Consider the following 17,846-nt stretch of genomic DNA (forward strand, 5'->3'; position numbering starts at 1 on the left):
AACCTTCAATTCATTACTCACAGCACGTGCATTTTCCTTCTAAAATAACAAAAACATAAATGTATTTATCGACGTCGTCGTGCCGAGGTGCAGTGCATATCATTAGGGGAGAACAGAGATTATTTGTTGCTATGAGTGCCATTAAGTGCAGGAATGCATTAATTAGGGAAGGTGGAAGATGATCAGGAGCTCCTAGGTACGAACGCTGTAATCTCGCTAAACGTATTTCAAATGCTGAGATGCCATTCAATGTTAATAGACAACCATCTAGATGGCTTTGTGGAACAACCCCCCTAAAATAATTGGAAGTCTGAAGTTCAGACACCGCTCGAGTTCTGCTGCGAGCCTCTTTGACTGGATGGTACCAACGGCAGCAGGCTGTCAACCATCACTTTTACTCAGAGCCTCCTGCTGGGCGGACTGAAAGCAGTAAACATTTTAGCACTTAGATCCGAGTTCAGCACACCAGATGAGATGTTCCCACTCCTTGCCCATAGGAGAAAATAAAGTGATAAATGTCTGCGCTGCAGTCTAGCCGTGTTCTTCAGCAGCAAGATTTTGTGCTGAGAGAAAGGCGAGGCCGGTGTGAACTACAGCAGCCACAGGTGGGAAGAAGTAGAAAGAAGCAAAGAAATATCTTCATTCGTGCAACCTTCTCTATATAATATCTGGGTGAAAATTGATGTGGATCTGGGATAGCCAGGGTAGAAAAAGCACAGAGGAGATTACAGCCAGCTCTGTTTGGCCTTAGATCCTGCAACAAGAGCACTCTCTCCTTCAGTGACTGTACAACAAGGTTGAATATTTTGGTGTTTCACCTAAAAATGTGCTTTCATATGTCTTGAAATTTATATTCTTTAAACATGGTTCCCTAGGAAGAAAAAAGGGCTTACTCTGCTTTCCACGTGTGTCTCAATGTCTGTCTGCCCCCATTGTCTCTCACTGCTCCTCCAGCAGCGCTCAACACTGGACCTTCCATCTGGGCCTCTTCCATTTCTTTGGGTCTGAGAAGCAGCTTCCTTCCCCTCTGGGCTCTCAAGCTCCCACCTACACAACTTTTGAGCCTCACACTCAAAGAACCATGGCCATGTCACCTATCCCACGGCCATATCACCTATCCCATGGCCATGTCACCTATCCCACAGCCATATCACCCATCCCATGGCCATATCACCTATCCTCAAACTTCATCTTGGTTTCCAGGAAAGAGACCTGAGGTCTGGCCCAGCAACACTGAGTATGATATACTCTTAACTTAAGCTGCCGTGACTATTTGTTCTCTTCGTTGCAGACCTTCCTGCTGAAAACAAGCGTAATGCTCCATGGCATTAATTATCATTTATTTTAAAATTGCATCACTTTCCCCCTTGCCTGAACTGCTCTTTTCCTCTTTGTCCTTTCTAGTAATTCTGGAAATTGCTTTATGGAATTCAATCGAAAAACTTCTTATTAATTGAGCGTATGTAAAAAAAAGACATTGAAAGTGCATCATATGAGATAAAAATAATAAAATCCATACATCTGTGTGTGCATTCATTCGGCATCCCGTGGCACACACCGTTTCATAGAAATTCCCCCTCTCAATGATTTTCACAGCTATTTACAGCCCGGTTCTATTTGAAAAAGGTCTGATATCCAAGAGAAAAAGCATGTGAAAATATCACTTTTTCTGTAGTTGAGCACAGTGAAGGGATTTTATTATACTATATTTCGTCCTGTCTGAAGTGAAATAGAAGCATTGTCTTCCTTGCCTTAAGTGTGCAGGAGAACCGTATGTTCCCTTGGGAAACATACTTTGTTAGGTTATATTCAGCTAAGCCACAAATTTTGGGACCATGCAGGGGTCAGGATAAGAGTTTTAAACATCACAGTCTCCATTTACTCCATATATCTTGTCCTGCAGTGGGAGCATTGCACGAGACCCACGGCAGGGACGGCGTGTGGGGGAAAACCACCTTCTAACCCCGCTCGACCTGAGCGTGGCTGCCTGCAGCTCTACACCCTTTATCCACAGTGGGCCAGCAGCTGCTGTTCCCTCTGAGCTGCTGGAACAAACAGCTGAGGATTACCCCTCTGTAAGCACACACCCGCTGGCGCAGTCAGCTCGGCATCACCCCGGGGGTAAGAGAAGCACACAGCAGGATGCAGCACAGCCATAAAGGAGCATGGCCAGCAGGTGCAGCAGTCCCATGAGGGCCTGTCGTGGGCTGATAGCATTTAAACAGCCGTCAGTGCGCTGCTTTGATGACTTGAGCACAAAGGTGGCTTCCACGCCTTCCCCGTTGCACTCATTCCTAGCCTAACACTGGGACCTGGAGAGTAATCCAGGCTGGAAATCTCCCTGTCACTTATCTCAGGATCCCATTGGAAAAGGCATCTGTCAAAATCTCATCTCCAGCTTATCGCCTCAGCATCTCTCATGCTTTCTAGCTAAAGCAAAAGGGGGAAGATTTAAAGTTGTGCCCTTGAAGCTGGCATCATTCTCGTAAATGCCACCTGACCCCTATTAAAGCAGATTACAAGCATCCCCTTGAAACGTTACGATGCGTTTACAGGGAGAACCACCTGAAAAAAACACTGAGCCATGAGATTTTCCCTTACCGTGCTCCAAATGTCATCTCAAGGATGGCGGGCAGTGCTAACAGTGCAAGCAAACCACTGAGGGCTTGGTCCAAAGCTCACAATAGCATAAGAAAATGGATGCAGGGGGTCAGGGATGCTCACAGCTCTGAGGCAGGCATCTCATGGTGTGCAGCCAGGAGCTGACCAGAGTGCATTCCTCAGCCTTCGTTAGCTGGGGAAGGCCTGGCCCTGGGAAGAGAGCCCCTGGGCCCTGGGTTCACGAGGAAATAAGGAGCCGTTCCGTCTGTTTATCACGGGAGGAGTTTTGATCGTTCAACGGCTGCAGTCGGTTCGAGGAACAAACACATCTTTCCTGGCTTCAGCCACATCCAAGGGGATTAATTTGTCACTCTTCAAAAACAAGTCATTGGAGGAATACCCTCTTTGATTCTTTATTCTCACACTAATTAGGAGTAATAAGTACACTAGATACACTTGGTATTTAAAAATTAGTAGAAATAAATCTGCCACGGATCTCAAGAGGGCACGAAGATCTGGCTGAGCGGGGGTGAGACCCTTCAAACGACTCCTGCGGTGGGAGAGCTCTGCCCTGCCGGGCTGGAGCGCGACTCCGGGACACAGAGCCCGAGCGGTGCCCATAGGCAGCGCTGTATTACCCGCGGTGCCGCGGGGAGAGCGCCCCCTGCTGGCCGGATGGAGGCATCGCAACCTGAGGGCTGGGGACGCAGCCGCCCTCTGTTCCGTCCTCTCCGCAGAGCCGAGCACCGTCCCACCTCACCTGCACCATCCTGGGCGCAGCTTTCCTGTAGCTCCATAAAGCCTCCCGCTATGAGCCCGGCTGGTCTTCTCGCACTCTTTCAGCTCACACAGTGATATCCTGCTGGAGACCCACGAGCACCTCATCCTCTACTCTGTATCTCATTCAGAACGAAAGAAAGAAAAAGAAAGATGACTGACAGAGCAGTTCTCCCCCAGAGAACAATTCCGACAGCCTTGAACCAAAACCCAGTTTTCCTGTCATCAGTTTTCAAATGAGAAACCCCCTCGATGCTTCTCATGTCAATAAATCCCTCTTGTAAGCAATTCCTCTCACTGAGGACATCTGCTCCACAAAAACAAACCCAACTGAGTGTAAGAAGTGGATTTAATTACAGAGAAGGTGTGGAATTTTGGACTTTTTAAAGATACTCTGTTAGTTAAAACATCCGCTACCCAAAGAGATACATACGGTGCTGTTTATCAAGGAGGGACGATTAGCAGTGCTAAAATATACCTTTCCATTCTTTAAAACCAGCGCTTCATACTGATGGTCAATAATTGTGCTCCACAGAGTAATGTGCTTAAAGGAATTTACAAATTATACCTGTGTGTATATGTTATATATATATACACATTATATATATATAAGCACAACGCACTGTACTAAAAAAAAATACACATCTATATGTTTCAATGGGAAATTTCCAAAACAAGACTTTCTTAAGCAGCAAGCCATAAAGGCAAACATACAGCATGGAAATTCTCCATTTAAAATCTACCTAGCAGCCAGCAGTGCGTTGATTTGAAATGCTTTGCCTTTCTAACCGCTCCCCTCCTCCTAATAAGCACTGCATCCAATTTGTATGTTATTCGGATGAAATGGTTGAAGCAAGAGAAAATGAGTAGTTTGAAAAAAGAAAGGAAAGGTCTACAGAAGAAATGAAGTGCTATCATTGAAATCTTTATTTATATGAAAAGAAAGGGCTAAAACATTACCTCAGAATTCAAGATTACAACATCAGTGGGATATAAAGTAAATCCATTCTCGTAGTGAAACATCAGAAACCATAATCCTTTTTCAAAGACCTTTTGTTATTTTAATGTCTGACAAATTATGCTTTTTTAAAAGGAGAAAAACACTTAGATTTAAGAGGTTTCTTTTACTTCAGTAAAAGTAGTTTCACTATTTAAAAGTTTTAATTTTCTGTAACCAATAGTATTTACTATGCTGGCTAAGTATTAACACAAGAGTAAGGTTATTTTAGCCTCAATGGCACCGAGCACAAAGTTGCTGCCAAACACTTTTGCACCAAGTTGTTATGGCAACTCGGTGTTCCAAATAGTGTTAAGTTTAGCAGTGGGTTTTGTTTTGTTAATTTGGTTACTTTTCCTTCCACTTTTTACCGTAAGTGTTACAAAATGTTGCGCCAGTGTTGGGCTCCATGCCATGCCAGAAGGTCTCAGAACGTGTTCAGGGCTTGTTTATGATGCAGCAAGAAATTCCAAGGTGATGTCCAAGGATCCTCATCGCTGCCTTTGAGGGGAGCCGCCTGACCTCAACATGAGCCCAGCAGTCATACCGCAGTGCTCTTAGCACTAAGAAATAAGGGCAAATGAAACAAGCTGTAGTTCACAGTGTATAATCACCTCAGTTTACCAAAGGAGAGGGAGGACGGATCAAAGGATGGAAAAAGAGACCTTCCAAGTTCAGCATTCAGCATCTCCACTTCATATGTTCATGTGGAAAAGCACCGAGGTAAAGATCCTGATTTGTACTCTGGACTCTTCACATCACATGAAGAACTGGAAAAGTAAAATGGGCTCCTGAGAGCTCGGCAAACGTAGGGCAGGTTTGTCCATTTTAGATGCTATGACACAGGTAGGGAAGAGACAGAATTGTGGGTTCAAAAAGAGCCGGACAAGAGCTCAGGATCACAGATTGTCACATGCCATGCACAACAGAAACATCCCCAGTGATGTAAGTCCCAGCTGTGAAGGCCCCCCGCTTCCTTAACCTAATCCTATGCCACAGCACAGCCTCTACTGTCTCTAAATGCACCCTGAGCTATGGCTCAATCCTGACGCCAGCACTTCCTGAGCAGGGGAGCACTGGAGCTCAGCCCAAGGGTGGCGGAGGGTCGGCCATGAGCAGAGCAGTACGTCCTGGGCTGAATTTCACACGCAGCCTTATCACGGTTTTGGCGTACTGTCTTTCCTCACTCAATATCTCAGCTCTTTCCTCTCCTAGCGTTCCTGCTAACCTGTTTTTAAATAGAAATATAGATGGAAATAAGCTGGAGATGTTGAAAAGAAAAACAATATACCAAAAAAGCCCAACAACTGACACACGCACATGGCTGTAACAGATTTAAAGGTGACAAAAATCATTGCTTTTTACAACCTGACATTATTCTGACCTTTAAAACAGTATTCTTTTTCAATACCTGAATGACAGACATTTTCCTACCAGACAAACAGAACACCAACCTTTGTTTGCCAAATTCTGCCAAAGATTTCTTGCATGAACATGGGCAAATAACTTAATTTTCCAGTTTCTCAGTCTGCTGTTTGGAAAAGGAGCACAATACTACTTCCTTGTTCTCATCCTTTGTCTTGTTCATTGAGATAGACACCACTCCGGGGAGTACACAATCACTAATTACCAACAACCAGCATAATAGCACCCTGATCTCTGGGACCTACCGCGACACAAAGAACTCATAATCATCACAAGTCTTTCGTTCTGATGCATGATCAGCAAGAACTATGAATGCTAACATATGCTGAAAGTTAATTTAGAGTCTTTGAAAGAAAATAAAAGCCTGTTTTCCCATTGTTGTCCTTTATACTTTCCAGGAAGCTTCTGCCTTCACATTTCTTCCTTACTCTTTTCAAAAGAGAAACAGAAGTGATAAAAGTCTCACTAAATAAAATAAAGGTTTGGAATGGGCAATCTTTTCCTCCCTACCAGTTACTGTCACCCAGGAACATGCAGCAAAGGATGTCTACATTATCATTTGGTTTCATAGAGATCTGCGGAGTTCTGCCAGCTGCTGGCCATATGCTTCATCCAAAAAGGAATTATCTATGCTCTGTGTTGCCTGCACACCTCTGATTCCCTGTTTATGTATTTCTGCTTGATTGTGGCATAGTATAAACACAGCTAGCTTAGCTTTTATGGTTAGGATCCAAACCCTTCAGTTCATCATTATTATTATTACCATTATGATTATTTTGTCGTTGTCCAAATGAAATTCCACTGCACTATGGGAAATTCATACAGCAACAAACAGGATGAAAAGGGTAAGACGTTGCACCAATGTGTACATCTGTGAAATTTCATTTACAGTTACATTCCTTATTTAGAGTGCGTGTTTTGTTGTTGTTGTTGGTGTTGTTCTGTTTTTGTTTTTTAATGACCTGATAGTATTTCAGAGCAGACAGAATTTCCCATTCAATTCCATGGTCCTGTCCAGAATCTCTGTCCACCAAGTGACTTGTGTGCTTTGCACCATGGACACCTCTGGCTATCACAAGAGAGGGAATAGCAGAGCAGAGAACGATGAGTGAATTGCTCACAGTAAGAGGAAATCGCTGACCTGGGAACTGAGTTCCAATTGCTCAACTCTCTGGCAGGAGCCAAACCGCAGGCTATTGTTTGCTATTGAAGCCTGTGGACATCCCCAGATACTTGAAGTCAGATTTTACGAGCAGACTTGTTACGCACATAGCCACGTTAAAATGATACAACTGTGTTTGACACCAAGGCAAGCTTTTATATTTCTAGGACGTGGTAAATCTTTACCACAAAAGCATTCTGAAGTGCCTTTTACATGGCAGGTTTATTTTTCAGCACGCAGGAACATCTCTCAGAGGCGCAGATTTTTTCCTCACCATTCAAACTTAAACGTTCCCGCGTGGTAAAATGAAAGAGGAGGATCCATTGAAAGCAGCTCTCACTTCTCATTTAATTTACTACCTAATACTCAGCAGCCCAAGATTTATAACTTGGTACAGAAATGTCTACATGTTTCCCCTTGTGGGAGATAGCAGATAACTATTAATAGACTTGCTTAGAAAGTTTATTTAAAGGAAGAACTTAACTGTATTATTTTTCTTGGAGGTGTGAACAATGCTTAAGGAGCTTAACTCTCCATGTAGAAGTATTATCAGATAGGTTCATGAGGATGCTAAGTGCATTAATATGAACCTCCGGAAAGGGCCTTCGCTGCTATACATAGATAGAGCCAGTTAGTAAATAACGCACTCTCTGATATTGCAGAGTTCTGTGACTACAGAATATGTTGCTATTTCCAAGTACAATAGCATTGACACATAATACACACCTCTTCTATCCTTTCTGCAACTCCTGTAAGATCAACAACAAAACCAGTCTGGAAGAGTCAGACCTCTACACCTGTTATTTCGTGTGGGGGCTTTTTTGTGTTTTTTTTTTTTTGTGGGGTTTTTTTTTGGAGGGGGTTGTTTTTTGTTTTCATGTAAGCATCATCTCCTGCTATTTACAACCTCAAGTCCTTCAGCACTGGGTTAGTTAATAGGATCCAGACAACGAAGCTGGAGCAAGAGCCTGTTTCAGTTTCACCAGCCAAAGAGAAGAAAAGACTCGGCTTGATAAATGGTGAGAAGTATATTAGATGTAAAAAAAATATTTCATTTTTAATAAAGCTAGGTGTTACTGACAACCCAGGTAAAAAGCAAAGTTCATTTCTTCAAAATATATTTAATCTGACAGTATCCCTTTAATTAAGAGCCAATTTAGATTTTCCTCTTCCCCATATACAAAGCTTTAATGAAACATGAAAGCCACAAAAGAAATTCTTGTGTTTCATGGGAAGACGTGAGGAAGGATTCTCTGTTTAAATTCACAGACAGTAGCTATACAAATAACATTTAATATTTGTCGGAAGTATTATCTGCCTTTTTCCCTCACAGCATTACATTACTAAGGTAATAAGTACATGAGAATACATGATTTCCTGGCTACTGTATTGAATATGCACCTTTAAACAAAGTTAGACTTGGGAATTTATCCGTATCTTTAAATGCTAACCTAACACTAATTAAAAGGACAGTGAATACGTTTTGATGAATTCCAGTTCACAGAATATGACAAATGAATTCAGATGGCACACTCGACTGTAGCAGAATTACAATATCAGAGCTGCAGTGAGCTGGGGGAAGCCAGGCAAGGTGCTCTGTACTGGTACTGGGGGCAGCTGGAACTTCATGACTCATGGGGTTCTGCTGTCCCCATACAGTGTGGCCAGCCACAGCAGTTGTTTCTAACTGCATAGCTGCTTTCCAGGCTATGCTGGAACAAAAAATTTGTCTGCTTCTACATCCCAGCCTCCCTCTAGCATACACAGCCTCCCTGCTATTTGCTGTGAGGTGTCTAGTTCTACAGAAAAGACAACAGGTACCTTGGAGAAGAAAAGCCAAATCGTAGCGTTTCCTTCCTTTCACAACAGCAGGTCTTCCCAAAGGCTTCTTCATCTCCTTAAACCATGTGTATAACTTTTGTTAGAGAAGTATACAGAGATCAGGTGAATACTTCTGAGTGAGACTGTCCAACATCTCCTGTAAACAATTATCTTGTTGGTTTTTACCTTAGGATCAGTACAAACTTCACATGCAGCTCATAACACCATTTGGAAGCATTTCCTATGAATCTAGTCATGCTCCTTTGAACCCACTGCAGATGTGTTCAGAGGTATTCCTGGCACAAAGATATGTGAGAAGTTAACAAAATTGTACTTTTGCGTCCACCTTCCCCTCAGGAGAAAAGAAAAAAATTAATTAGGATAAATTTACAAGTTAAAGAAGTTGGGTTTTGGAAGAAGCCTTCTTAGAGTTCATTCAAAAAGGAACTCAAAATCAAGCTTTCCATCAACCTTTAATTACCTGCCCATATAAAACAGACTGCATATCCCTTTCTTACACAGAGTTCTATGTAACTTGTGACAAATTCCCCACGTATCTTTATCTCTTTTGGCCCTATAGAATCATAGAATTGCTCAGGTTGGAAAAGACCTTAAAGACCATTGAGTCCAACCACAACCTAACCAAACTACCCCAACTCTAACAGCCCTCCACCAAACCATGTCCCTGAGCAAAAAACCCCTTGCAGCTGCTTTCAGTATACCAAACGCAGGTGAGGCTGCTGCCCACCATTTGAGAAACCTGAAATAAAGAAGATGAAGTCTACTTACTGTCCTGGGAAAAGTAATCAGTAGCAGGCACCAACAAAGGACGTTTGCCAAAGGAACTGGGCTGCTTGGTTTGGCCAGACTTAAAGAGCCATGTTCAGAGAGCTAGTCTGGAGAAGTAAAACAAAAGGAAATAAATCTCTAAGAAGAGAATTGTCCAGTGGGAAGAGGTAAGAGCAGCTACGATTGCTTTCACTGTAGTGAAAGCCTTTATTCTTCTAACAACACAGGGCTCCATCCACGAGTACTTTGAAACAGAAAGAGTTGAGAGCTTAGGTGTTGGTTGAAGCCATATTCAAAGATATATTACAGCCAGGGGAGGCTCCTGCACAGAATACTCTTTTGGAATGGAGGACACCTTTCCCACTGCTGGAGAAGTATCCCAGCCACTGAGACACTGAGTATCCTGAGGTTGATTCATTCTCCCTTATTACATCATGTCACTTTGTATAAATAATTACACTTCCACTGGATCAGAAAGAGCGTGCCTGTACTTTGGGGTTAATGCACAAATACATTCATAGTCTCCCCGAGAGGCAGTGTCAAAGTTTGAGTGGCTTTATATTTATCCTCCGGCAAAAACGTAGATTGCAACTGAACAGCGTCTCTTAAAAGATCAGTAGCATTTCAACTGTCGGTTCTGGGATGTCTCCCTGTGTTTAAAAATCTGGCTCCAGGCATATTTTCCAGGGTCTTACAGTGAAACGGTGCCAGTGCTGGATATTGAACTAATATCTTCTGAAGAATGTCCATCCAGCCATTTGCAAACAAGGCTTAGGGACTCTAAAAAGGTTTAATAGAGTGGACGCAGCTCTGTACTAATAGAGCTGCACAGATTTGGGATTGGAGCTAGCTGGTCGCTAGCCAGCATGGTTTGTGGATGGCGTAATTACTTCAACTGGTCCATGAAGACCAAGGAAAAGTATCCAGAGTCCAATCCCACACCTTTAAGCCAACATCAGGCTGTCCTTCCGGGGAGAAGAGAGATTTTCCAGATTGCTCTTTTCCCTTTATGAGGGTGGATCTTATAACAAGCGCAGCCAAATTTCTAGATGAAGAAAATTCTCCTTCTCACAAGTTCTGCTTGATCTTACTATCACAAACGGTGCGTACACCCCTAATATGCTCCTTGACTGCTGCTTCTGTGTTCCCTTGCTCTTCGATCAGAGATAAATAAAGCAAAGACAGCATGATGCCTGTTATCTAAAAAGATTCAGGTACAGTAAGTATCATAGCACAGTCACAGTGCTTGAAAATTGTATTTTCCTGGAAAGGACTTTTACTAGCCTACTTGGATCACACACAGAGGAAGTTCGAGGTCTAGGGGGAGAAAATAACTCTTGGTAACAGAATGTTTGAACATTCATACAGGATTAATTACTTGTTTTATTTTTTTTTCTTTAATTTTAAATGATTGTACTGCTAGCAAAAGTGAGAAGTGAAGACTCTGATCTACGCCAGGCACTTAGTACATGCAAATACTCTGCAAGTTTTTCCTATCTTAAAGAATTTCAGTGTAGAACACAAAGGCAAAGTAGACTGAAGTGATCCCTGGAGAAAACATGTGCAGCTCCACTTATATGAAAAGACCACTTGCTTCAATAGAGCTATACACGCTTATCCTCAGGATAAACTCACTTTAAATTTATTATTAGATGGACATCTTTTTTTTTTCAGCTGGTTTGTATGTGATCTAAGCACTTACACTCCGTTTCTTCTAGTAGAAATCTATGCTGACATGATGAATTGTACCGCTAAACAGCGCTGTAAATACCAAATAAGGTACGTTAACATTTGTAATGTCATTTAGCTAAATCTGAAATGCTAGCCTGAAACAAAGAAATAAATAGAAATAAAAGAAAATAAAAATAAATAAAACAAAGCTTCTGTTCAGATTTGTACAGAAGGTCTTTAGTCTATGGCACTTCACAGTAGCAAATTAGCACCCTGAGGAGACAGCCCTTGAAATGTCATCAAAATAGATAGATTTCACAACAAATAATATGGAAAGAACGTCAATTTTCTAATGATTATATCTAAAATCCCAGATGCGTCCTGGGTATGATTGTCATATCTGAATTTCCAGTTAATATTTTCTTACGACAGTAACTGAGTTGAAAGTATTCGGTCTGGGATGAACACAAAACATGGGAGGCCTAAAGGTTATGAACAGTTGAAAGCAAGGACTTACAACAGATTACCTGTGAATCACAAAGGTTGCTGCCAGGTTCTTGCTGTATAAAAGTCAAGTGTCAGGTTGCCTGTTCTTGTTACGATTCATGTGAGATCAGGTCTCTATATTCTGTGAGTCATACTCTCCATGGCCTCAGCCAACACTCCTAACTTGCTTACACTTTTATGGGGGCAGGGGGGAAAAGTGTGTTTATGCTCATGCTTGGGCCCTTACAAGTCAGCTCTGCTAACTAAGAGTATTGCAAACAGCCAGTGCAATAGGAACGAACATTTGACTAAGTGGCAATGAAAGTAAAATTGCTACTCAAGTCATATTTTGCTCACATCTCTGTGAGCTGTACATGTTCAATCTACCCCAGAGGGAGCTCAGATATGACAAGCAGAAATTACAGTGTGGCTTAAATTTCCCCATCGTGTGACCAGAGGGAGATACTTTGAAAAGCCATTCAAGATTACAGAAACATTCTTCCTAAAATACACTTGCTGATGTCTCTGCTCCTATTGTCCAGGAGCTTCATCCCCCCTTTTAAGCTAAGAAACTCCAACGATGAAGGTGTGTGCACCTCCAAAAGGCACTAAAAATTTGTCTTATGAGGTCTTCTTGTTTCTTATGTCTGTTCTTACCAGTCTATCTACAGTGCTGGTGATGGTGACTTGTACACCTTTGCTGCACACCTCTGGTGTGAGGGTAATGAAAGGGAAATGCCAGCTGCAATAAATGCTCATTGAACAGCACAAAAACATTTCTGGGAAGGTCTTTTTTGTTGCTGTATGTAGTAGGAGCACTGAATTTTGCAGAGCTCATGCTGAAGGACAAATAGTACCCAGACAGCCTTGAGTATTCAACATATCCCTGCACCTGGTTTAAGAGTGCATCACTTTCTATGTAAGGCATCTGTATCTGTTTGCTTTTTAATACACAGAAACTATCTCAATATTGACATCAATGGATCTGGAAGCGTTTCCACCAGCCCTCCTGTATCTCTGCTCCTTCAGTCTAATTTGCTCTCAATTACTTTCGTAATGATTCAGCATACCCTTTTCCTTGCATCAAAGAAATCAGGTCTGGACATTTCACAGCTTTTTCTTATAGCTGTTAGTTAAAAACTCTACAGTCTGTTCCACTTCACCTTACTTAAGACAATATTCTAAACATCCTCAGACCAAGATGCAGATATTTTATGGACCCCTTTAATTCCAATGGGAATTACATTCTAAGACTCTGAAAATATCCAATAGAACTCTGGCAACATGCACATGATGATTGCTTAATTAATTAATTGATTAATATCAACGATATTAATGCTGAAGAATGGAGCTCAGGTAAGTGCAAGGCAGCTAACACGCAGGAGAGCTGTTTCAGTGCTACAGTAGGTTTAGCAGCACCAAACGTTGCAGTGCCTGCTTCATTTTCTCTGCCTAACAGTTTCCCTCTGAGAGTAAAGATTTATAAACCCTTCTCCACTCAGCATAGAAATAGGAGCTAATATCTGTTCCCCTTAACAAATGCAGGCACTCACTCCCAGACTAGTATGCTTTCATTCATATTTTGTCATCTTTATTTGTTCCAGTGTGACAAGTTTTGAAGTAAGGGCACTGTTCTTTTTGACCGAGGGCAGCAGAATACTGGGAATACCATCCCCAGTGATTTTAGAGCCCTGTCCATGGCTAAGCTGTGCCACTTGCACAGTGAAAGATTCTGGCAATGTATTCCTAGAGCATGAATGAACCAGAAAATAAATTAAGTACACCAAATCATTCTGCCCTTCAGTCTGCAATCGCATCTGACAACATCCAGCATTATCAACAGCTATCAAAACCCATGAAGGTTGATTCCATGGGAGCCCCGTCAGAGTAAGCATGGGACCCCTGAGTGCAGCATAGCCTGAGGTAACATCAGGACAAGAGATGTATCCCTCCCTCTTTCCTCTTCTAGAAAGATCACCCTTCTAGTCTGACCTTCCTGATGTGTTTTTGCTGTCTTAGTTGGAGTCACACACTGAATAGGAAAGGAAAATGCTTTAAAACCAAGACAATTTTTCCTTAAAATGAGACCGAAAAGGCAGCAGCAGCTACTAAGCACACCAGAAACAGGGGATATGAAGTCCCAACCCAAATGGCCAGCAGCCCACTGCAGGCTGTGATCCGACACAGAAGCAGATGTGCAAAGCCAGAGTGGCATCAAGGTGTGTGTTGAGGTGGGAAGTGAGATTAATGTATGGGATGAAACAGCAGTCCCACAGATCTCAGAAAAATGTGCTCTTCTGCAGTAGAGTGCACCCCAAATCCCTTCTCTGACCTGTTCTCTAAAAATGTAAGTAATCTGAAGCAAAGCTTATTTTAAAATGATGCCTGTTTGAATAAACAAAGAGCAGAGTCAGAGAAGCAAAGGAAATAATTCTTAGGAACAGAACATCCTATGATGTACATATTTCCACAAGAAAGACCCTTTGCACTGCTATGGACATTTTCTCGATCTATTTCTATGAAAAGCAAAGTATTCAAATTGGAAACGTCCATTTGGCTGACTCACTTGTTTGCAGCTTGTGTACTCCATCAGCAGACAACAGAGGACAGCAGGCTGCTCTTAATTTTCTCTTCATTAACTCTAGGAAAAATAGAAGCTCCATTCTCAATTCCTTGCAAGTTGAATCATGCACTCTGCCAACATGCCAATATTCTTTGGATGTTTGCTTTAAGCTGGCATATTATATCTGGTTTTATTTAGAGCTTTCTTGGAAATCTACAGTATTATAGAGAGAGCAGCCTGGGGAGTTGATGACATACTCAGGACATAACCATGGAATAGGTGTTTCAATAAATTACACAGAAGAGGAATATATGTTAAAAAAATCCAAATCATCCCAGTTACGCTGATTTTTCACAAAATCATCCCATTTATCATAGAAGATACAGGCATTTTTCCCTCAATTAATGGAACAGGTCTGATTAATTCAAAGGACTATTAGTTTGAGGTCAACTGTCTACACTAGTAAAAGCTAACTAGTATTTCAGCATTAAGCATGATCCCACAAGGTCATCAGTCAACTTTCTAAACAGAAGGACTGAAAAAAACATACATACCTTCTGGTTAAGTGACTCTACAGACAGCATTATGTTTTAGTCAATATACCACAAGCAGCACATCTAGATACATTGGTCATTTTAAGTAGCTCATCAAAAAGGATGAACAAAACTTCCTTTTTCCTATTAAAGGCAGTTGGTTCTCATTTGAGTAACAATCCGTACTTTCCTATCTAACTTTTCCCTTGCATCACGTGAAATGATGCTCAGTTACAGCAAAAATTAAGTTGTGAGAGGCCAGTTCATTCTGAAACATAAAACAGAGAAATACAGCTGCTCAATTCATTCTGTAGTCACTTAATATTTATCTGAAGTCACTTAATCTGCAGTCGAATTTAAGTGGGAAAATCCAAGAGCAGTGAACACTGTATTTAAGCTAGGGTGATTACTCAGTAACTGACACACTTCTCTGTGAGTTGGAACTCAACCACCATCTTGGCTTGAGGCTGTCTTTTCACCACAGATAGCTTTCTTTTACTCAAAGTGTTCATATTTATTGACTATAATCCAAGAATGGGCTTGGTAAGAGCCATCACGTGCAGAATCCATACAGCTCATTTCATAAATAAAGTTAGATGTTAATAAATGTGAACAGTCAATTCCTATTGGCTGTTCCTACCTTTTTAAGAAGAAAGTGTTATATTCCAAATCTGATTCTAAGCAAGGAAATAGAAAAAATCTTTCAACTCTGTTACCCATTTCTAAGGAAACTGGAAAAACAAGATTTGATGGTGAAATAAACACAGCTGTAGGCAAATACAAAGCAACACAGTCATTTTTAGACAAGAATGACAAGTTTTCTTGAAAGAAATTGGTGCTTCCTTTAACTCTTGGGACAGTTGGAACATTCACATTCAATGTTCGCTTCTTGCCCTCTCAGTAGCTCAGATGGCAATGAGGTACCCAATTCCCATTGACTTTCAAAGAGATGTAGGCACCCACCTCATTTATCGAAGACTTCTTTCAAGTTATCTCCAGCTAAGACAAACTCAGGACAAAACATGGAAAGCATCCATATGCCCCTTTACTGCCAGCTGCAGTCTGTCCTTGAATAAATTAAGATTTTTATTCCTCTTTATAGCAATCCCATTTGTAAAGTAAAAAAAACCCACTACTATATTTAATTATTTTTTTTAATGTTCTGAACTTGCACTGGAGGTACATTAAAAACAGATGCCTATCTGAACTAGCAACGTTCAGAAATAACTGGGAAAAAGACTTTGTTGGATTAACTCTATATGATCAATACCAAATAAAAACCTGCCCTGGTCTCGCTGAGGTTGTTCAGCGCTGTGCAATTCTCATAAAGCAAGGGCTGCTTTTTTTTTTTTTTTTTTTTTGAAAATGGGAAATGCTCCGAGATTAAGCAATAATTACATTTTTTGACCAAATGCCAGAACCCATAGGTATATAGGAAACAGACATCAGTAATTACAGTTTGTACTTCAGCTATTTCAAAACCCCTTGCTTCAATGAACAAGTATTAACTGGACAGACACTCCTTCACAAATTAGAGGTTGCAAAGGCTTATTACACACCATATTTATCTTTGAAACTTGTCCAGCAGAATTAAACTGAAAAATAACGATACAGATTATGGTTGCAGGCAAAAAAACTATTAAAACTAACAACTATATATGTGTTTTTATCTGTCAAACTGTCCCTGCAGCCACTCTTTGGTTTAGGAGCTCAGGAATGTGGTGTTTAAAGATATTAATTATTTTATTAGCATGCTGTTGTCAAACTTTAGACTGTATTTTCTCACAGGAGTTGATAAACAATTTCTTAATTGTTCAGGCCTTTGAACGTGATAGAGCTGTAAGAACATGAGTGTGGACAAATGAAAAACTATGATGTCCATGGGAATAAGAAACTTACAATGAAGAGCATCTGACACTGCTTAGAGAAAGTGTGGGGAGTCATTAAGTTGGCATTGGCCAAATCTGTAAAACCCAAACAACCTCACAGTATTATGGTATATGCAATAATAAGTTAGTTAAGAAGCCTTGCTGGCAAAGTTGGACAGCTAACACAGCTCTGAGCAGGTCAGGTAGCTCACAGTAAAATTGCACTTGTGAAGCTACGAGCTTGGGCTATCCATTAGAATATCAAGACTGTAGTTTGAAGAAAGACAAAATTGGTGGGTAAAGAATCGGTGCATGAATTTAGGCTTCCCTGAGACTTCTGATATAGAAAGAAGCACAGAGAAGTCTGCTTATTTATTGCCCACCCCAAGACATCATCAACTGATCTAAGCAATATTTGGCTTTGTCAACACAACATGCTTGCACAGAAATTAATAATTTAAGTCCATTCCTATGGATATGTAATTTCAGTCAGACTGGAAGATAGCGTCAAAGCTTTTCATTTACTGACCAATCTCGAATTTAGTTCAGTACATTATATAGTTAAGCTGATTAGAAGGGTTTCAGTTAACTGAAACAAGCATTTGGACTGTTGTAACAGTCCAAAACCAGGAGAAGTTAGATCTCAGAGGGATGTTTAACTTGGTCAAAATTCACAGTGCACAGCAAGGGTACTCTACAAAAAGAAGTCAGGAATGTAAAACATCTTAGATGAGTAATTTAGAGCATTTATAAAAGCTATAATTATGCGTTCATTTATTATGCACTTAGATTATCTCTATACAGCTGCATTAGGCTTTTATGTTTTCCCTAGCGATCAGTTTTCTTTTGAACGCAGTAAAATTCTGGGAATTAACATTCTAAGAGAGTAGTTTAGGTATACCAAACTACTTGGAATGCCATCATTCTCAATTAATCACCTAAGTAACTCAAAGCAAATGTTTTGCATACTTCCTAATAATTACATTATTAATAGTCTAACACAAAACTAATTAGCTAAGTGAAAGTGAAAATTATTACATAAGGGTTTGCAATGCTGTGACAAATATGAAGTGTTGAATTCCCAGACAATGGGAGTTTTCTGAGGATTTGGAGTTCTTTAATGTTTTCAAATGAAACAACAGTGCTGATCCTC

General features: G+C 40.9%; 1 long non-coding RNA gene across 1 annotated transcript in view; it reads right to left on the bottom strand.

Moving 5' to 3' along the window:
- The window catches only part of LOC121111174, a 36,713-nt gene extending 31,887 nt beyond the window's left edge, over nt 1-4,826 (bottom strand). Inside the window, exon 1 of the long non-coding RNA XR_005860897.2 lies at nt 3,362-4,826. This is a non-coding gene — a long non-coding RNA (uncharacterized LOC121111174). The remainder of the gene's footprint in view (nt 1-3,361) is intronic.
- Nucleotides 4,827-17,846: the final 13,020 nt, after the last annotated feature.

The sequence above is a fragment of the Gallus gallus genome, chromosome 6 (assembly GCF_016699485.2).
Source record: "Gallus gallus isolate bGalGal1 chromosome 6, bGalGal1.mat.broiler.GRCg7b, whole genome shotgun sequence".
Classification (NCBI taxonomy): Eukaryota; Metazoa; Chordata; class Aves; order Galliformes; family Phasianidae; genus Gallus; species Gallus gallus.